Raw genomic sequence first — 22388 nt, 5'->3', positions numbered from 1 at the left:
TGGGAACCATCCTGCGTATCGTGGATTCTAAGGAGCCAGCCGGCCACTCCCAGCCACAGGCCCCCAAACAAAAACAACGGCGCTTTTCCCTGGAAAACAAAACTCGCCTGCCAACTTTTTGATGGCAGATTGCAGGAGCCACTTGGTACCATCAAACCAGCCCAACTTGGCACTGGTGCCACCTTGGGTCTGGTCACCATCCTGCCTATCGTAGCTTTTCAGGAGCCAGCCGGTCACTCCCAGCCATAGGCCCCCAGACACAAACCTCGGCCCGTTTCCCTGGCAAACAAAAGTAAGCTGCCCCGCTTCTGGATGGCCGATTGCAGGAGCCACTTTGCACCATCAAACTATCCCGACTAGGCACTGGTGCCACCTTGGGTCTGGGAACCATCCTGCGTATGGTGGATTCTAAGGAGCCAGCCGGCCACTCCCAGCCACAGGCCCCTAAACACATCAACGGCGCTTTTCCCTGGAAAACAAAACTCGCCTGCCAAACTTTTGATGGCAGATTGCAGGAGCCACTTGGTACTATCAAACCAGCCCAACTTGGGACTGGTGCCACCATGGGTCTGGTCACCATCCTGGCTATCGTAGCTTTTCAGGAGCCAGCCGGTCACTCGCAGCCATAGGCCCCCAGACACAAACCTCGGCCCGTTTCCCTGGCAAACAAAAGTAAGCTGCCCTGCTTCTGGATGGCAGATTGCAGGAACCACTTGGTACTATCAAACCAGCAAAACTTGGCACTGGTGCCACCTTGGGTCTGGATACCATGGTGCGTATCGTGGATTCTAAGGAGCCAGCCGGCCACTCCCAGCCACAGGCCCCCAAACAAAAACAACGGCGCTTTTCCCTGGAAAACAAAACTCGCCTACCAACGTTTTGATGGCAGATTGCAGGAGCCACTTGGTACTATCAAACCAGCCCAACTTGGCACTGGTGCCACCATGGGTCTGGTCACCATCCTGCCTATCGTAACTTTTCAGGAGCCAGCCGGTCACTCCCAGCCATAGGCCCCCAGACACAAAGCTCGGCCCGTTTCCCTGGCAAAGGAAATTAAGCTGCCCCGCTTCTGGATGGCAGATTGCAGGAGCCACTTGGTACTATCAAACCAGCCCGACTTGGCACTGGTGCCACCTCTGGTCTGGGAACCATCCTGCGTATCGTGGATTCTAAGGAGCCAGTCGGCCACTCCCAGCCACAGGCCCCCAAACACAAACAACGGCCCGTTTCCGTGGCAAACAAAAGTAAGCTGCCCCGCTTCTGGATGGCAGATTGCAGGAGGCACTTGGTACTATCAAACCAGCCCGACTTGGCACTGGTGCCACCTCTGGTCTGGGAACCATCCTGCGTATTGTGGTTTCTAAGGAGCCAGCCGGCCACTCCCAACCACAGGCCCCCAAACACAAACAACGGCGCTTTTCCCTGGAAAACAAAACTCGCCTGCCAACGTTTTGATGGCAGATTGCAGGAGCCACTTGGTACTATCAAACCAGCCCAACTTGGCACTGGTGCCACCATGGGTCTTGTCACCATCCTGCCTATCGTTGCTTTCAGGAGCCAGCCGGTCACTGCCTGCCATAGGCCCCGAGACACAAACCTCGGCCCGTTTCCCTGGCAAACAAAAGTAAGCTGCCCCGCTTCTGGATGGCAGATTGCAGGAGCCACTTGGTACTATCAAACCAGCCCGACTTGGCACTGGTGCCACTTCTGGTCTGGGAACCATCCTGCGTATCGTGGATTTTATGGAGCCAGCCGGTCAGTCCCAGCCATAGGCCCCCAAACACAAACAACGATCCGTTTCCCTGGCAAACAAAAGTAAGCTGCCCCGCTTCTGGATGGCAGATTGCAGGAACCACTTGGTAGTATCAAACCAGCCCAACTTGGCACTGGTGCCACCTCTGGTCTGGGAACCATGCTGCGTATCGTGGTTTCTAAGGAGCCAGCCGGCCACTCCCAACCATAGACCCCCAGACACAAACCTCGGCCCGTTTCCCTGGAAAACAAAAGTAAGCTACCCCGATTCTGGATGGCAGATTGCAGGAGCCACTTGGTACTATCAAATCAGCCCAACTTGGCACTGGTGCCACCATGGGTCTGGTAAACTTCCTGCCTATCGTAGCTTTTCAGGAGCCAGCCGGCCACTCTCAGCCATATGCCCCCAAAAACAAACCACGGCCCTTTTCTCTGGCAAACAAAACTCAACTGCCCCTCTTCTGGATGGCAAATTTTAGGACGCACTTTGTACTACGAAAACCGCCCGACGTGGCACTGGTGCCACCTTGTGTCAGGGAACCATCCTGCATATCGAGCTTTTTAAGGAGCCAGCCGGCCACGCCCAGCCATAAACCCCCAAAAACAAACCACGGACCATTTCTCTTGGAAAAAAAAATCCGCTGCCCCGCGTCTGTATGGCAGATTGCAGGAGCCACTTTGCACCATCAAACCAGCCCGACTTGGCACTGGTGCCACCTTGGGTCTGGGAACAATCCTGCATATCGTGGATTCTAAGGAGCCAGCCGGCCACTCCCAGCCACAGGCCCCCAAACACAAACAACGGCGCTTTTCCCTGGAAAACAAAATTCGCCTGCCAACTTTTTGATGGCAGATTGCAGGAGCCACTTGGTACTATCAAATCATCCCAACTTGGCACTGGTGCCACTATGGGTCTGGGAACCATCCTGCCTATTGTAGCATTTCAGGAGCCAGCCGGTCACTCCCAGCCATAGGCCCCCAGACACAAACCTCGGACCGTTTCCCTGGCAAACAAAATTAAGCTGCCCCGATTCTGGATGGCAGATTGCAGGAGCCACTTGGTTGTGTCAAACCAGCCCGACTTGGCACTGGTGCCACCTTGGGTCTGGGAACCATCCTGCGTATCGTGGATTCTAAGCAGCCACCCGGCCACTCTGAGCCACAGGCCCCCAAACAAAAACTACGGCGCTTTTCCCTGGAAAACAAAACTCGCCTGCCAACTTTTTGATGGCAGATTGCAGGAGCCACTTGGTACTATCAAACCAGCCCAACTTGGCACTGGTGCCACGTCTGGTCTGGGAACCATCCTGCCTATCGTAGCTTTTCAGGAGCCAGCCGGTCACTCCCAGCCATAGACCCCCAGACACAAACCTCGGCCCGTTTCCCTGGCAAACAAAAGTAAGCTGCCCCGCTTTTGGATGGCAGATTGCAGGAGCCACGTTGCACCATCAAACCAGCCCCACGTGGCACTGGTGCCACCTTGGGTCTGGGAACAAGTTGGGCTGGTTTGATAGTACCAAGTGGCTCCTGCAATCTGCCATCCAGAAGCGGGACAGCTTACTTTTTTTTCCCAGGGAAACGGGCCGAGGTATTTGTCTGGGGGCCTATGGCTGGGAGTGACCGGCTGACTACTGAAAAGCTACGATAGGCAGGATGGTTACCAGACTCATGGTGCCACCAGTGCCAAGTGGGGCTGCTTTGATAATACTAAATAGCTCCTGCAATCTGCCATCCAGACGCGGGGCAGCGGATTTTTGTTTGCTGGAGAAAAGTTCCGTGGTTTTTTTTTTGGGGGTATATGACTGGACGTGGCCGGCTGGCTCCTTAAAAAGCTCTATACGCAGGATTGTTCCCTGACCCAAGGTGGCATCAGTGCCAAGTCGGGCTGTTTTCGTAGTACCAAGTGCGTCCTGCAATTTGCCATCCAGAAGCGGGGCAGCTTGCTTTTGTTTGCCAGGGAAACGTGCCGAGGTATTTGTCTGGGGGCCTATGGGTGGGAGTGAGCGGCTGGCTCCTGAAAAGCTACGATAGGCAGGATGGTGACCAGACCCATGGTGGCACCAGTGCCAAGTTGGGCTGGTTTGATAGTACCAAGTGGCTCCTGCAATCTGCCATCAAGAAGTTGGCAGGCGAGTTTTGTTTTCCAGGGAAAAGCGCCGTTGTTTTTGTTTAGAGGCCTGTGGGTGGGAGTGGCCGCCTGTCCTCGTAGAATCTACGTTACGCAGCATGGTTCCCAGAGCCGAGGTGGCACCAGGGCCAAGTCGGGCTGGTTTGTAAGTACCAAGTGCATCCTGCAATCTGCCATCCAAAAGCGGGGCAGCTTACTTTTGTTTGCCAGGGAAACGGGCCGAGGTTTGTGTCCGGGGGCCTATGGCAGGGAGTGACCGGCTGGCTCCTGAAAAGCTACGATAGGCAGGATGTTTACCAGACCCATGGTGGCACCAGTGCCAAGTTGGGCTGATTTGATAGTACCAAGTGGCTCCTGCAATCTGCCATCCAGAATCGGGGTAACTTACTTTTGTTTTCCAGGGAAACGGGCCGAGGTTTGTGTCTGGGGGTCTATGGCTGGGAGTGACCGGCTGGCTCCTGAAAAGCTACAATAGGCAGGATGGTTCCCAGACCAGAGGTGGCACCAGTGCCAAGTTGGGCTGGTTTGATAGTACCAAGTGGCTCCTGCAATCTGCCATCAAAAAGTTGGCAGGCGAGTTTTGTTTTCCAGGGAAAAGCGCCGTTGTTTGTGTTTGGGGGCCTGTGGCTCAGAGTGGCCGGGTGGCTGCTTAGAATCCACGTTACGCAGGATGGTTCCCAGACCCAAGGTGGCACCAGTGCCAAGTCGGGCTGGTTTGACACAACCAAGTGGCTCCTGCAATCTGCCATCCAGAATCGGGGCAGCTTAATTTTGTTTGCCAGGGAAACGGTCCGAGGTTTGTGTCTGGGGGCCTATGGCTGGGAGTGACCGGCTGGCTCCTGAAATGCTACAATAGGCAGGATGGTTCCCAGACCCATAGTGGCACCAGTGCCAAGTTGGGATGATTTGATAGTACCAAGTGGCTCCTGCAATCTGCCATCAAAAAGCTGGCAGGCGAATTTTGTTTTCCAGGGAAAAGCGCCGTTGTTTGTGTTTGGGGGCCTGTGGCAGGGAGTGGCCGGCTGGCTCCTTAGAATCCACGATATGCAGGATTGTTCCCAGACCCAAGGTGGCACCAGTGCCAAGTCGGGCTGGTTTGATGGTGCAAAGTGGCTCCTGCAATCTGCCATACAGACGCGGGGCAGCGGATTTTTGTTTCCAAGAGAAATGGTCCGTGGTTTGTTTTTGGGGGTATATGGCTGGGCGTGGCCGGCTGGCTCCTTAAAAAGCTCGATATGCAGGATGGTTCCCTGACACAAGGTGGCACCAGTGCCACGTCGGGCGGTTTTCGTAGTACAAAGTGCGTCCTAAAATTTGCCATCCAGAAGAGGGGCAGTTGAGTTTTGTTTGCCAGAGAAAAGGGCCGTGGTTTGTTTTTGGGGCATATGGCTGAGAGTGGCCGGCTGGCCCCTGAAAATCCACGATAGGCAGGATGGTTCCCAGACCAGAGGTGTCACCAGTGCCAAGTCGGGCTGGTTTGATAGTACTAAGTAGCTCCTGCAATCTGCCATGCAGAAGCGGGGCAGCTTACTTTTGTTTGCCAGGGAAACGGGCCGAGGTTTGTGTCTGGGGGCCTATGGCTGGGAGTGACCGGCTGGCTCCTGAAAAGCTACGATAGGCAGGATGGTGACCAGACCCATGGTGGCAGCAGTGCCAAGTTGGGCTGGTTTGATAATACCAAGTGGCTCCTGCAATCTGCCATCAAAAAGATGGCAGGCGAGTTTTGTTTTCCAGGGAAAAGCGCCGTTGTTTGTGTTTGGGGGCCTGTGGCTGGGAGTGGCCAGCTGGCTCCTTAGAACCCACGATACGCAGGATGGTTCCCAGACCTGAGTTGGCACCAGTGCCAAGTTGGGCTGGTTTGATAGTACCAAGTGGCTCCTGCAATCTGCCATCCAGAAGCGGGGCAGCTTACTTTTGTTTGCCAGGGAAACGGGCCGAAATATTTGTCTGGGGGCCTCTGGCTGGGGGTGGCTGGCTGGCTCCTGAAAAGCTACGATAGGCAGGATGGTGACCAGACCCATGGTGGCACCAGTGCCAAGTTGGGCTGGTTTGATAATACCAAGTGGCTCCTGCAATCTGCCATCAAATGTTTGGCAGGCGAGTTTTGTTTTCCAGGGAAAAGCACCGTTGTGTGTGTTTTGGGGCCTGTGGCTGGGAGTGGCCAGCTGGCTCCTTTGAATCCACGATACGCAGGATGGTTCCCAGACCCAAGGTGGCATCAGTGCCAAGTCGGGCTGTTTTGTTAGTACCAAGTGGTTCCTGCAATCTGCCATCCAGAAGCGGGGCAGCTGAATTTTGTTTGCCAGAGAAAAAGGCTGTTGTTTGTGTTTCGGGGCCTGTGGCTGGCAGTGGCCGGCTGGCTCCTGAAAATCCATGATACGCAGCATGGTTCCCAGACCCAAGGTGGCATCAGTGCCAAGTAGGGCTGGTTTCATAGTACCCAGTGGCTCCTGCAATCTGCCATCCAGAAGAGGGGCAGTTGAGTTTTGTTTTCCAGAGAAAAGGGCCGTGGTTTGTGTTTGGGGCCTATGGCTGAGAGTGACCGGCTGGCCCCTGAAAATCCACGATAGGAAGGATGGTTCCCAGATCCAAGGTGGCAGCAGTGCCATGTTGTGCTGGTGTGATAGTCCCAAGTGGCTCCTGCAATCTGCCATCCAGAAGCGGGGCAGCTGAATTTTGTTTGCCAGACAAAAAGTCTGTGGTTTGTGTTTGGGGGCCTGTGGCTGGGAGTGGCCGGCTGGCTCCTGAAAATCCATGATACGCAGCATGGTTCCCAGACCCAAGGTGGCACCAGTGCCAAGTGGGGCTGGTTTCACAGTGTCAAGTGCCTCCTGCAATCTCCCATCCAGAAGCGGGGCAGCTGAGTTTTGTTTGCCTGTGAAACGGGCCGTTGTTTTTAATTGGGGTCTGTGGCCGAGAGTGTTCGGCTGGCTCCTGACAACCCACAATACGCAGGATGGTTCCCAGACCCAAGGTGGCACCAGTGCCAAGTCGGGCTGGTTTGATAGTACCAAGTGGCTCCTGCAATCTGCCATCCAGAAGCGGTGCAGTTGAGTTTTGTTTGCCAGAGAAAAGGGCCGTGGGTTGTGTTTGGGGGCATATGGCTGGGAGCGGCCGGCTGTCTCATTAAAAAGATCGATACGCAGGATGGTTCCCAGACCCAAGGGGGCACCAGTGCCAAGTCGGGCTGTTTTTATAGTACCAAGTGCGTCCTGCAATTTGCCATCCAGAAGAGGGGCAGTTGAGTTTTGTTTGCCAGAGAATAGCGCCGTTGTTTGTGTTTGGGGGCTTGTGGCTCGTAGTGGCCGACTGGCGCCTTAGAATCTGTGTTACGCAGCATGGTTCCCAGACCCAAGGTGGCACCAGTGCCAAGTTGGGCTGGTTTGATAGTACCAAGTGGCTCCTGCAATCTGCCATCCAGAAGCGGGGTAGCTTACTTTTGTTTGCCAGGGAAACGGGCCGAGCTTTGTGACTGGGGACCTATGGCTGGGAGTGACCGGCTGGCTCCTGGAAAGCTACAATAGGCAGGATGGTTACCAGACCCATGGTGGCACCAGTGCCAAGTTGGGCTGGTTTGATAGTACCAAGTGGCTCCTGCAATCTGCCATCAAAAAGTTGGCAGGCGAGTTTTGTTTTCCAGGGAAAAGCGCCGTTGTTTGTGTTTGGGGGCCTGTGGCTGGGAGTGGCCAGCTGGCTCCTTAGAACCCATGATACGCAGGATGGTTCCCAGACCTGAGTTGGCACCAGTGCCAAGTTGGGCTGGTTTGATAGTACCAAGTGGCTCCTGCAATCTGCCATCCAGAAGCGGGGCAGCTTACTTTTGTTTGCCAGGGAAACGGGCCGAAATATTTGTCTGGGGGCCTCTGGCTGGGGGTGGCTGGCTGGCTCCTGAAAAGCTACGATAGGCAGGATGGTGACCAGACCCATGGTGGCACCAGTGCCAAGTTGGGCTGGTTTGATAATAACAAGTGGCTCCTGCAATCTGCCATCAAAAGTTTGGCAGGCGAGTTTTGTTTTCCAGGGAAAAGCACCGTTGTGTGTGTTTTGGGGCCTGTGGCTGGGAGTGGCCAGCTGGCTCCTTTGAATCCACGATACGCAGGATGGTTCCCAGACCCAAGGTGGCATCAGTGCCAAGTCGGGCTGGTTTGTTAGTACCAAGTGGTTCCTGCAATCTGCCATCCAGAAGCGGGGCAGCTGAATTTTGTTTGCCAGAGAAAAAGGCTGTTGTTTGTGTTTCGGGGCCTGTGGCTGGCAGTGGCCGGCTGGCTCCTGAAAATCCATGATACGCAGCATGGTTCCCAGACCCAAGGTGGCATCAGTGCCAAGTAGGGCTGGTTTCATAGTACCCAGTGGCTCCTGCAATCTGCCATCCAGAAGAGGGGCAGTTGAGTTTTGTTTTCCAGAGAAAAGGGCCGTGGTTTGTGTTTGGGTCCTATGGCTGAGAGTGACCGGCTGGCCCCTGAAAATCCACGATAGGAAGGATGGTTCCCAGATCCAAGGTGGCACCAGTGCCAAGTTTTGCTGGTTTGATACTACCAAGTGCGTCCTGCAATCTGCCATCCAGAAGCGGGGCAGCTTAATTTTGTTTGCCAGGGAAACGGGCCGTGGGTTTTGTTTGGGGGCATATAGCTGAGAGTGGCCGGCTGGCTCCTGAAAATCCACGCTAGGCAGCATGGTTCCCAGATGCAATGTGGCACCAGTGCCAAGTCGGGCTGGTTTGATGGTGCAAAGTGGCTCCTGCAATCTGCCATCCAGAAGCGAGGCAGCTGATTTTTGTTTGCCAGAGGAAAATTCCGTGGATTGTTTTTGGGGGCATATTGCTGGGAGTGGCCGGCTGGCTCCTTAAAATGCTCGATACGCATGATGGTTCCCAGGCCCAAGGTGTCACCACTACCAAGTCGGCCTGCGGTTTTAGTATCAAGTTCATCCTGCAATTTGCCATCCAGAAGAGGGGCAGTTGAGTTTTGTTTGCCAGAGAAACGGGCCGAGGTTGCTGTTTGGGGACATATGGCTGAGAGTGGCCGGCTGGCCCCTGAATATCCACGATACAGAGCATGGTTCCCAGATCCAAGGTGGCACCAGTGCCAAGTCGGGCTGGTTTGATAGTACCAAGTGTCTCCTGCAATCTGCCATCCAGAAGCAGGGCAGCTTACTTTTGTTTGCCAGAGAAATAGGCCTAGGTTTTTGTTTGGGGGCCTGTGGCTAGGAGTGGCCGGCTGGCTCCTTAGAATCCACGATACGCAGGATGGTTCCCAGACCCAAGGTGGCACCAGTGCCAAGTCGGGCTGGTTTGATTACACCAAGTGCCTCCTGCAATCTCCCATCCAGAAGCGGGGCAGCTGAGTTTTGTTTGCCTGTGAAACGGGCCGTTGTTTTTAATTGGGGTCTGTGGCCGAGAGTGTTCGGCTGGCTCCTGACAACCCACAATACGCAGGATGGTTCCCAGACCCAAGGTGGCACCAGTGCCAAGTCGGGCTGGTTTGATAGTACCAAGTGGCTCCTGCAATCTGCCATCCAGAAGCGGTGCAGTTGAGTTTTGTTTGCCAGAGAAAAGGGCCGTGGGTTGTGTTTGGGGGCATATGGCTGGGAGTGGCCGGCTGTCTCATTAAAAAGATCGATACGCAGGATGGTTCCCAGACCCAAGGGGGCACCAGTGCCAAGTCGGGCTGTTTTTATAGTACCAAGTGCGTCCTGCAATTTGCCATCCAGAAGAGGGGCAGTTGAGTTTTGTTTGCCAGAGAATAGCGCCGTTGTTTGTGTTTGGGGGCTTGTGGCTCGTAGTGGCCGACTGGCGCCTTAGAATCTGTGTTACGCAGCATGGTTCCCAGACCCAAGGTGGCACCAGTGCCAAGTTGGGCTGGTTTGATAGTACCAAGTGGCTCCTGCAATCTGCCATCCAGAAGCGGGGTAGCTTACTTTTGTTTGCCAGGGAAACGGGCCGAGGTTTGTGACTGGGGACCTATGGCTGGGAGTGACCGGCTGGCTCCTGGAAAGCTACAATAGGCAGGATGGTGACCAGACCCATGGTGGCACCAGTGCCAAGTTGGGCTGGTTTGATAGTACCAAGTGGCTCCTGCAATCTGCCATCAAAAAGTTGGCAGGCGAGATTTGTTTTCCAGGGAAAAGCGACATTGTTTGTATTTGGGGGCCTGTGGCTGGGAGTGACCGGCTGGCTCCTTTGAACCCACGATACGCAGGATGGTTCCCAGACCCAAGGTGGCACCAGTGCCAAGTTTTGCTGGTTTGATACTACCAAGTGCGTCCTGCAATCTGCCATCCAGAAGCGGGGCAGCTTAATTTTGTTTGCCAGGGAAACGGGCCGTGGGTTTTGTTTGGGGGTATATAGCTGAGAGTGGCCGGCTGGCTCCTGAAAATCCACGCTAGGCAGCATGGTTCCCAGATGCAATGTGGCACCAGTGCCAAGTCGGGCTGGTTTGATGGTGCAAAGTGGCTCCTGCAATCTGCCATCCAGAAGCGAGGCAGCTGATTTTTGTTTGCCAGAGGAAAATTCCGTGGATTGTTTTTGGGGGCATATTGCTGGGAGTGGCCGGCTGGCTCCTTAAAATGCTCGATACGCATGATGGTTCCCAGGCCCAAGGTGTCACCACTACCAAGTCGGCCTGCGGTTTTAGTATCAAGTTCATCCTGCAATTTGCCATCCAGAAGAGGGGCAGTTGAGTTTTGTTTGCCAGAGAAACGGGCCGAGGTTTCTGTTTGGGGACATATGGCTGAGAGTGGCCGGCTGGCCCCTGAATATCCACGATACAGAGCATGGTTCCCAGATCCAAGGTGGCACCAGTGCCAAGTCGGGCTGGTTTGATAGTACCAAGTGTCTCCTGCAATCTGCCATCCAGAAGCAGGGCAGCTTACTTTTGTTTGCCAGAGAAATAGGCCTAGGTTTTTGTTTGGGGGCCTGTGGCTAGGAGTGGCCGGCTGGCTCCTTAGAATCCACGATACGCAGGATGGTTCCCAGACCCAAGGTGGCACCAGTGCCAAGTCGGGCTGGTTTGATTACACCAAGTGCCTCCTGCAATCTCCCATCCAGAAGCGGGGCAGCTGAGTTTTGTTTGCCTGTGAAACGGGCCGTTGTTTTTAATTGGGGTCTGTGGCCGAGAGTGTTCGGTTGGCTCCTGACAACCCACAATACGCAGGATGGTTCCCAGACCCAAGGTGGCACCAGTGCCAAGTCGGGCTGGTTTGATAGTACCAAGTGGCTCCTGCAATCTGCCATCCAGAAGCGGTGCAGTTGAGTTTTGTTTGCCAGAGAAAAGGGCCGTGGGTTGTGTTTGGGGGCATATGGCTGGGAGTGGCCGGCTGTCTCATTAAAAAGATCGATACGCAGGATGGTTCCCAGACCCAAGGGGGCACCAGTGCCAAGTCGGGCTGTTTTTATAATACCAAGTGCGTCCTGCAATTTGCCATCCAGAAGAGGGGCAGTTGAGTTTTGTTTGCCAGAGAATAGCGCCGTTGTTTGTGTTTGGGGGCTTGTGGCTCGTAGTGGCCGACTGGCGCCTTAGAATCTGTGTTACGCAGCATGGTTCCCAGACCCAAGGTGGCACCAGTGCCAAGTTGGGCTGGTTTGATAGTACCAAGTGGCTCCTGCAATCTGCCATCCAGAAGCGGGGTAGCTTACTTTTGTTTGCCAGGGAAACGGGCCGAGGTTTGTGACTGGGGACCTATGGCTGGGAGTGACCGGCTGGCTCCTGGAAAGCTACAATAGGCAGGATGGTGACCAGACCCATGGTGGCACCAGTGCCAAGTTGGGCTGGTTTGATAGTACCAAGTGGCTCCTGCAATCTGCCATCAAAAAGTTGGCAGGCGAGATTTGTTTTCCAGGGAAAAGCGACATTGTTTGTATTTGGGGGCCTGTGGCTGGGAGTGACCGGCTGGCTCCTTTGAACCCACGATACGCAGGATGGTTCCCAGACCCAAGGTGGCACCAGTGCCAAGTTTTGCTGGTTTGATACTACCAAGTGCGTCCTGCAATCTGCCATCCAGAAGCGGGGCAGCTTAATTTTGTTTGCCAGGGAAACGGGCCGTGGGTTTTGTTTGGGGGCATATAGCTGAGAGTGGCCGGCTGGCTCCTGAAAATCCACGCTAGGCAGCATGGTTCCCAGATGCAATGTGGCACCAGTGCCAAGTCGGGCTGGTTTGATGGTGCAAAGTGGCTCCTGCAATCTGCCATCCAGAAGCGAGGCAGCTGATTTTTGTTTGCCAGAGGAAAATTCCGTGGATTGTTTTTGGGGGCATATTGCTGGGAGTGGCCGGCTGGCTCCTTAAAATGCTCGATACGCATGATGGTTCCCAGGCCCAAGGTGTCACCACTACCAAGTCGGCCTGCGGTTTTAGTATCAAGTTCATCCTGCAATTTGCCATCCAGAAGAGGGGCAGTTGAGTTTTGTTTGCCAGAGAAACGGGCCGAGGTTTCTGTTTGGGGACATATGGCTGAGAGTGGCCGGCTGGCCCCTGAATATCCACGATACAGAGCATGGTTCCCAGATCCAAGGTGGCACCAGTGCCAAGTCGGGCTGGTTTGATAGTACCAAGTGTCTCCTGCAATCTGCCATCCAGAAGCAGGGCAGCTTACTTTTGTTTGCCAGAGAAATAGGCCTAGGTTTTTGTTTGGGGGCCTGTGGCTAGGAGTGGCCGGCTGGCTCCTTAGAATCCACGATACGCAGGATGGTTCCCAGACCCAAGGTGGCACCAGTGCCAAGTCGGGCTGGTTTGATTACACCAAGTGCCTCCTGCAATCTCCCATCCAGAAGCGGGGCAGCTGAGTTTTGTTTGCCTGTGAAACGGGCCGTTGTTTTTAATTGGGGTCTGTGGCCGAGAGTGTTCGGCTGGCTCCTGACAACCCACAATACGCAGGATGGTTCCCAGACCCAAGGTGGCACCAGTGCCAAGTCGGGCTGGTTTGATAGTACCAAGTGGCTCCTGCAATCTGCCATCCAGAAGCGGTGCAGTTGAGTTTTGTTTGCCAGAGAAACGGGCCGAGGTTTCTGTTTGGGGGCATATGGCTGAGAGTGGCCGGCTGGCCCCTGAATATCCACGATACAGAGCATGGTTCCCAGATCCAAGGTCGCACCAGTGCCAAGTCGGGCTGGTTTGATAGTACCAAGTGTCTCCTGCAATCTGCCATCCAGAAGCAGGGCAGCTTACTTTTGTTTGCCAGAGAAATAGGCCTAGGTTTTGGTTTGGGGGCCTATGGCTGAGAGTGGCCGGCTGGCCCCTGAAAATCAACGATAGTCAGGATGGTTCCCAGATCCAAGGTGGCACCAGTGCCAAGTAAGGCTGGTTGTATGGTTCAAAGTAACTCCTGCAATCTGCCATCCAGAAGCGGGACAGCTGAGTTTTTTTTGCCAGAGAAAAGGTCCATGGTTTCTTTTTGGGGCATACGGCTGGGAATTGCCGGCTGGCTCCTTAAAATGCTCGATACGCAGGATGGTTCCCAGAGCCAAGGTGGCACCACTGCCAAGTCGGGCTCTTTTTGTAGTACCAAGTGCGTCCTGCAATTTGCCATCCAGAAGAGGGGCAGTTGAGTTTTGTTTGCCAGAGAAAAGGGCCGTTGTTTGTGTTTGGGGGCCTGTGGCTGGGAGTGTTCGGCTGGTTCCTGAATATGTACAATACGCAGGATTGTTCCCAGATCCAAGGTGGCAGCAGTGCCATGTTGTGCTGGTGTGATAGTCCCAAGTGGCTCCTGCAATCTGCCATCCAGAAGTGGGGCAGCTGATTTTTGTTTGCCAGAGAAAAGGTCCGTGGTTTGTTTTTGGGGGCATGTGGCTGAGAGTGGCCGGCTGGCCCCTGAAAATCCACGATACACAGGATGGTTCCCAGATCCAAGGTGGCACCTGTGCCAAGTCGGGCTGATTTGATAGTACTAAGTAGCTCCTGCAATCTGCCATCCAGAAGCGGGGCAGCTTACTTTTGTTTGCCAGGGAAACGGGCCGAGGTTTGTGTTTGGGGGCCTATGGCTGAGAGTGACCGGCTGGCTCCTGAAAAGCTACAATAGGCAGGATGGTGACCAGACCCATGGTGGCACCAGTGCCAAGTTGGGCTGGTTTGATAGTACCAAGTGGTTCCTGCAATCTGCCATCCAGAAGCAGGGCAGCTGAGTTTTGTTTGCCAGAGAAAAGGGCCTTGGTTTGTGTTTGGGGGCATATGGCTGGGTGTGGCCAGCTGGCTCCTTAAAATGCACGATATGCAACATGGCTCCCAGACCCAAGGTGGCACAAGTGCCAAGTTGGGCTGGTTTGATAGTACCAAGTGGCTCCTGCAATCTTCCATGATCACGTGGAGAAATACTTTCTGGTTTCAGCCTCATGCTCTTTCTTCTCTCCCTCAACTTCTCTATCACCTCTCATCTGGTTCACATGCGCTGTCTTCAAGGTCCACAGGCTACTTTTCACAGAATCTTCTGGCCTGATGAAGTAAGGATGATGAATAGAACAGAGCTGGGATCTATTTTCCAGTTTGGATAAAATGCATTCTGCACACAAATCCAAGGAGAACGGGCTGCCCCGATGCCCAGAAAATCTTTCACTCCTGCTAGTGTTCTACGTCAACCGCAACTTAGTCTGAAAGAAAAGCTTTTTCTCTGAGAGCATCTGAGAGGTTTGCATGAAGCACTGATATCTGACATATGCAATTTTGAATAGGAGAGGAAAAAGAAAATGGCAAGGAGTTTTTAATTTTAGTGGTTTCAATTTTAATTTCCGTGCACTTTTTCAAAACTTGTCAGCTCAAATGCCCATCAACATCTTTTAGTCATCTGTAAGTCAGTATTCATATAAAATGTGCTTCAAATCCAAAGAATTTCAAATTTGCACTCCAAGCTTCTATGCCTAGATTTATGATTTCCTACACATATTAGATGAAAGGAAGGCCTTTTTTACTGTGGGAGTGCTGGAACACTGGAACAGGTTGCCCAGAGAAGTTGTGGGTGTCCCATCCCTGAAAGTATTCAAGGTCACCTTGGACGGGGCTTGGAGCAGCAACAAAGGAGAAGCTTGATGGTAGAGAAACAAAGTTGGACTATAGAAGAAACTCGGATTGAAGTATAGGATCAAGTTTTCTCTCAGCTCTTGGGGTAAATTCAAAGTTGTACAAAATGACATTTATCTGTGCTATTCACTACTGTAACAGAAAGTTTCATGAAAACTGTACAGAAGATAGTAAATTTTAAAAGAGATAAGAATTACAGCATAAAATCCATGGGATAGGTTACAACATGAGACACTCTCTAAGAGAAAATCTCTGTGTTTCAGCACTTCATCGGGGTAAGATTTCATGAAGTGCCAAAGAAGGCGGCAAAATATCATTCGGGACATTATTTACTGGAATTCAGCCTGGCCATTAGTAGGAACTGCCTTTGAACATATCATGTAGATATACCACACACACTTTCCCTTCACTGAAAAATTACTGTTTACAACAAATAAGCAATTGACGATCAAAATTGATTGAAAGCATCTTAAACATGTCAAGTATTTCATTGTAGATGATCTGTGATCCAAATGCTTCTTCCACCTTCGAGAGGGACAGAAGAATTCTTCCATATCATGATGGTTTAAAATTGTATCAACCAATGTTTTCTGCTGAAAAGATATCATCTATTTTTTTCTATTTTTGGAAGAAAATATTCCTAGACATACAACAGGTGAGAACTAAGTAATTTTAAAGAAACAAATGAAATGAAAATATTCTGTAAATAGAATGAAATGAAAAGCTGTGTTTTAAATAGGAGCTAAATATTAAACAGAATTTTTGTACCAGGCATTTGAATTACTGCACCAGCTCTTTTGCCCATCAAGAGAGGCATTTAGCATTTCAGTCTTTTCCAAGGTGTTCATGATCTGCTATGCTGATCTCTGTGTGTGCCTAGGTGTGTGTGGAGGGGGGGGCATATGAAGGGGAGTGTGTATGTTTGCTTTACAATTGTTGTGGCAGATTCATGCCTCAGCTCCACATTTTGTTTTAAAAAGGTCACACCGAGTGGATATGAAGTTTACTATCAACAAGAGATCGATTCCCAAATCATCCATTTGACTCTCCCTTATAAATCATGTGCTTTGTTGCATATTTTATCAAATATACTTTCAAGCCAGATGGAGGAAGGAGGATGTGGGAATCCCTCCACCATCTTGCAACTTTTATGTAAGTAGGTTTTCAAGAAAATCATCATTTCTCTTTTAAATATGTCTGGAACAGGCATGATGGTAGTGTCAACCTGTTGGAGTTTTTGTTGCTGGAAGAAGTTGTACAAAAGGATTGGTTTTTACATTGACCAGTTACTGAATCAAGCGCAGGAATACATTGGAAATTTAGCTGGGGGTTCCTTTTCCCAGCAGACTACTTCTAGAACGAGCTTGTACACTGAAGCTGACTCTTTTGCTCTCTTTTTGTTTCTTTCCTATTTTCTTGGCTTCTTTGCCACTATCTAGACAATTTTGGAACTTTGTTCCCAACTAAAATGGTTTCAATAGTCTGATTGTGATCATACATTTTTACAAGGAATTTTTAAAATCTTTCCTCGAGTCCAGAAAGTCAAGGACTTAGATCTTTTTCTTCCCTTATCAATATTGCCATGAAATTGATAAATAAAGACCAACTCTTTATTTTTGTTTTTAACCCACGTAGATAATTCCCATCCATTAATCCATTTTGTGGACCAATAGCTGCCATTCTGATGGAAGCTGTCACTTCTTAACAATAGGCATTCTGTGACTATGTTGACAGCACTTTGGGTGAAGATCCTAACTGGTCTTAGATATACATAGGGAGAAATTTGCTCAGCCAGTGTCAGTCTTAAGCATGCGTATCAGAAGATCTTTCTAGAGCTGGGAATTTTCCCATGAAAGGGATTCAGTTAGGGAAGAGACACTTGTGCCAGAGTTTTACATTCTTCTTGAACACTGCTTAAGGAACTTAGATGCCATGTCCATTTGGATCTCTGTCTGCACAGAACTTTGTCATGCCAGTGCTTTGAAATGCATCTTGAAGAGAATTCACTAGCACAGAATGAGAGTGGAAGGGGTTGGTGGGGCTAACCAGGCCCAACCCCCCTGCCTAAACCAGGATACCTAGAGCCTCTTGCCCAGGATTCTATCTGGGTGTACTTTTAATGTCTTCAAAGATCCAGGCTCCACAATCTTTCTGGGCAGTCTGTGCCGTGGTTCAGTCACCCTGACAGTAAAGAAACATTTACTGATGTTCAAAGGCAATCTCCTGTATTTCAGTGTGTGCCCACTGCCTCTTGTCTTTTCCCTCAGCATCACTGAAAAGACACTGATTCCCTCCCCTTTGCACTATTGCTTCCATATATATGTGTGATGCCATGTAGAGGTATGTCAAAAACCTCCCTGAAGCCCAGGCAGATAATATTCCCTTCATCTACCAGTCAAGTTGATTCATCAGAGGAGTTTAAAGTGATGTTCAGCATGAAATTCCCCTGAAAAATCATGCTAACTACATTATTTGGTCATCTGTCATGTGCCTGGCAAGGATTTCCAGGAAGAGCTGCTTCATCAACTTCCTGGGGATAAAAAAGAGGCTGGCTGGTTTGTACTATGGCGAGTCCTCTTAATTGCCTTTTTTGAAGATGGGTGTCATTTGCTAACATCCACTCTTTAGCCTCTCTTGTCGTCTACATCTTAGCAAAACGCTTTTCCACTATGTCTGGCTAGGAAAAACTGTGCCAGCACAGAAAACATCTCCCATCGTGTTCTAGAAGTTGCACGGATGTCTGCCAAGTGTTTGGCAGGAAGAAAAGAAAAGTTGTCCAAAACAGCTTCCAATCGAATGTTCCTGTGATTGGAAAAGTCAGGAGAGTGCAAAGGTACTGTTTTCTATCAGTTGGCAAGGTGCGCACACAATCCCAGTGTTGTACAGCTTGCTTCTTCACCTTCCCGAAGCTGCCGCTCTCGCCGGCTGCCGGAGCCCAAGAAGCGGCTTCTTCGCGCAAAGACGATTGTGCCGCTCACAGGGCTCTCCTTAGCGCGGCTTCTGCCGAAAGACGCCCGGCAGCGGCTCTTACCTCCGGAGAGCATCCTACCTTCGTCTTTCGCGTCTTTTGTAGTCTACATCTTAGCAAAACGCTTTTCCACTATGTCTGGCTAGGAAAAACTGTGCCAGCACAGAAAACATCTCCCATCGTGTTCTAGAAGTTGCACGGATGTCTGCCAAGTGTTTGGCAGGAAGAAAAGAAAAGTTGTCCAAAACAGCTTCCAATCGAATGTTCCTGTGATTGGAAAAGTCAGGAGAGTGCAAAGGTACTGTTTTCTATCAGTTGGCAAGGTGCGCACACAATCCCAGTGTTGTACAGCTTGCTTCTTCACCTTCCCGAAGCTGCCGCTCTCGCCGGCTGCCGGAGCCCAAGAAGCGGCTTCTTCGCGCAAAGACGATTGTGCCGCTCACAGGGCTCTCCTTAGCGCGGCTTCTGCCGAAAGACGCCCGGCAGCGGCTCTTACCTCCGGAGAGCATCCTACCTTCGTCTTTCGCGTCTTTTGTAGTCTACATCTTAGCAAAACGCTTTTCCACTATGTCTGGCTAGGAAAAACTGTGCCAGCACAGAAAACATCTCCCATCGTGTTCTAGAAGTTGCACGGATGTCTGCCAAGTGTTTGGCAGGAAGAAAAGAAAAGTTGTCCAAAACAGCTTCCAATCGAATGTTCCTGTGATTGGAAAAGTCAGGAGAGTGCAAAGGTACTGTTTTCTATCAGTTGGCAAGGTGCGCACACAATCCCAGTGTTGTACAGCTTGCTTCTTCACCTTCCCGAAGCTGCCGCTCTCGCCGGCTGCCGGAGCCCAAGAAGCGGCTTCTTCGCGCAAAGACGATTGTGCCGCTCACAGGGCTCTCCTTAGCGCGGCTTCTGCCGAAAGACGCCCGGCAGCGGGTCTTACCTCCGGAGAGCATCCTACCTTCGTCTTTCGCGTCTTTTGTAGTCTACATCTTAGCAAAACGCTTTTCCACTATGTCTGGCTAGGAAAAACTGTGCCAGCACAGAAAACATCTCCCATCGTGTTCTAGAAGTTGCACGGATGTCTGCCAAGTGTTTGGCAGGAAGAAAAGAAAAGTTGTCCAAAACAGCTTCCAATCGAATGTTCCTGTGATTGGAAAAGTCAGGAGAGTGCAAAGGTACTGTTTTCTATCAGTTGGCAAGGTGCGCACACAATCCCAGTGTTGTACAGCTTGCTTCTTCACCTTCCCGAAGCTGCCGCTCTCGCCGGCTGCCGGAGCCCAAGAAGCGGCTTCTTCGCGCAAAGACGATTGTGCCGCTCACAGTGCTCTCCTTAGCGCGGCTTCTGCCGAAAGACGCCCGGCAGCGGCTCTTACCTCCGGAGAGCATCCTACCTTCGTCTTTCGCGTCTTTTGTAGTCTACATCTTAGCAAAACGCTTTTCCACTATGTCTGGCTAGGAAAAACTGTGCCAGCACAGAAAACATCTCCCATCGTGTTCTAGAAGTTGCACGGATGTCTGCCAAGTGTTTGGCAGGAAGAAAAGAAAAGTTGTCCAAAACAGCTTCCAATCGAATGTTCCTGTGATTGGAAAAGTCAGGAGAGTGCAAAGGTACTGTTTTCTATCAGTTGGCAAGGTGCGCACACAATCCCAGTGTTGTACAGCTTGCTTCTTCACCTTCCCGAAGCTGCCGCTCTCGCCGGCTGCCGGAGCCCAAGAAGCGGCTTCTTCGCGCAAAGACGATTGTGCCGCTCACAGGGCTCTCCTTAGCGCGGCTTCTGCCGAAAGACGCCCGGCAGCGGCTCTTACCTCCGGAGAGCATCCTACCTTCGTCTTTCGCGTCTTTTGTAGTCTACATCTTAGCAAAACGCTTTTCCACTATGTCTGGCTAGGAAAAACTGTGCCAGCACAGAAAACATCTCCCATCGTGTTCTAGAAGTTGCACGGATGTCTGCCAAGTGTTTGGCAGGAAGAAAAGAAAAGTTGTCCAAAACAGCTTCCAATCGAATGTTCCTGTGATTGGAAAAGTCAGGAGAGTGCAAAGGTACTGTTTTCTATCAGTTGGCAAGGTGCGCACACAATCCCAGTGTTGTACAGCTTGCTTCTTCACCTTCCCGAAGCTGCCGCTCTCGCCGACTGCCGGAGCCGATGAATCGGCTTCTTCGCGCAAAGACGATTGTGCCGCTCACAGTGCTCTCCTTAGCGCGGCTTCTGCCGAAAGACGCCCGGCAGCGGCTCTTACCTCCGGAGAGCATCCTACCTTCGTCTTTCGCGTCTTTTGTAGTCTACATCTTAGCAAAACGCTTTTCCACTATGTCTGGCTAGGAAAAACTGTGCCAGCACAGAAAACATCTCCCATCGTGTTCTAGAAGTTGCACGGATGTCTGCCAAGTGTTTGGGAGGAAGAAAAGAAAAGTTGTCCAAAACAGCTTCCAATCGAATGTTCCTGTGATTGGAAAAGTCAGGAGAGTGCAAAGGTACTGTTTTCTATCAGTTGGCAAGGTGCGCACACAATCCCAGTGTTGTACAGCTTGCTTCTTCACCTTCCCGAAGCTGCCGCTCTCGCCGGCTGCCGGAGCCCAAGAAGCGGCTTCTTCGCGCAAAGACGATTGTGCCGCTCACAGTGCTCTCCTTAGCGCGGCTTCTGCCGAAAGACGCCCGGCAGCGGCTCTTACCTCCGGAGAGCATCCTACCTTCGTCTTTCGCGTCTTTTGTAGTCTACATCTTAGCAAAACGCTTTTCCACTATGTCTGGCTAGGAAAAACTGTGCCAGCACAGAAAACATCTCCCATCGTGTTCTAGAAGTTGCACGGATGTCTGCCAAGTGTTTGGCAGGAAGAAAAGAAAAGTTGTCCAAAACAGCTTCCAATCGAATGTTCCTGTGATTGGAAAAGTCAGGAGAGTGCAAAGGTACTGTTTTCTATCAGTTGGCAAGGTGCGCACACAATCCCAGTGTTGTACAGCTTGCTTCTTCACCTTCCCGAAGCTGCCGCTCTCGCCGGCTGCCGGAGCCCAAGAAGCGGCTTCTTCGCGCAAAGACGATTGTGCCGCTCACAGGGCTCTCCTTAGCGCGGCTTCTGCCGAAAGACGCCCGGCAGCGGCTCTTACCTCCGGAGAGCATCCTACCTTCGTCTTTCGCGTCTTTTGTAGTCTACATCTTAGCAAAACGCTTTTCCACTATGTCTGGCTAGGAAAAACTGTGCCAGCACAGAAAACATCTCCCATCGTGTTCTAGAAGTTGCACGGATGTCTGCCAAGTGTTTGGCAGGAAGAAAAGAAAAGTTGTCCAAAACAGCTTCCAATCGAATGTTCCTGTGATTGGAAAAGTCAGGAGAGTGCAAAGGTACTGTTTTCTATCAGTTGGCAAGGTGCGCACACAATCCCAGTGTTGTACAGCTTGCTTCTTCACCTTCCCGAAGCAGCCGCTTTCGCCGGCTGCCGGAGCCCAAGAAGCGGCTTCTTCGCGCAAAGACGATTGTGCCGCTCACAGTGCTCTCCTTAGCGCAGCTTCTGCCGAAAGACGCCCGGCAGCGGCTCTTACCTCCTGAGAGTGGCAGCTTCGGGAAGATGAAGAAGCAAGCTGTACAACACTGGGATTGTGTGCGCACCTTGCCAACTGATAGAAAACAGTACCTTTGCACTCTCCTGACTTTTCCAATCACATGAACATTCGATTGGAAGCTGTTTTGGACAACTTTTCTTTTCTTCCTGCCAAACACTTGGCAGACATCCGTGCAACTTCTAGAACACGATGGGAGATGTTTTCTGTGCTGGCACGGGTTTTCCTAGCCAGACATAGTGGAAAAGCGTTTTGCTAAGATGTAGACTACAAAAGACGCGAAAGACGAAGGTAGGATGCTCTCCGGAGGTAAGAGCCGCTGCCGGGCGTCTTTCGGCAGAAGCCGCGCTAAGGAGAGCACTGTGAACGGCACAATCGTCTTTGCGCGAAGAAGCCGCTTCTTGGGCTCCGGCAGCCGGCGAGAGCGGCAGCTTCGGGAAGGTGAAGAAGCAAGCTGTACAACACTGGGATTGTGTGCGCACCTTGCCAACTGATAGAAAACAGTACCTTTGCACTCTCCTGACTTTTCCAATCACAGGAACATTCGATTGGAAGCTGTTTTGGACAACTTTTCTTTTCTTCCTGCCAAACACTTGGCAGACATCCGTGCAACTTCTAGAACACGATGGGAGATGTTTTCTGTGCTGGCACAGTTTTTCCTAGCCAGACATAGTGGAAAAGCGTTTTGCTAAGATGTAGACTACAAAAGACGCGAAAGACGAAGGTAGGATGCTCTCCGGAGGTAAGAGCCGCTGCCGGGCGTCTTTCGGCAGAAGCCGCGCTAAGGAGAGCACTGTGAGCGGCACAATCGTCTTTGCGCGAAGAAGCCGCTTCTTCGGCTCCGGCAGCCGGCGAGAGCGGCAGCTTCGGGAAGGTGAAGAAGCAAGCTGTACAACACTGGGATTGTGTGCGCACCTTGCCAACTGATAGAAAACAGTACCTTTGCACTCTCCTGACTTTTCCAATCACAGGAACATTCGATTGGAAGCTGTTT

Source organism: Melospiza melodia, chromosome 3, assembly GCF_035770615.1.
Source record: "Melospiza melodia melodia isolate bMelMel2 chromosome 3, bMelMel2.pri, whole genome shotgun sequence".
Classification (NCBI taxonomy): Eukaryota; Metazoa; Chordata; class Aves; order Passeriformes; family Passerellidae; genus Melospiza; species Melospiza melodia.
Note: the sequence above shows the minus strand (reverse complement) of the source record.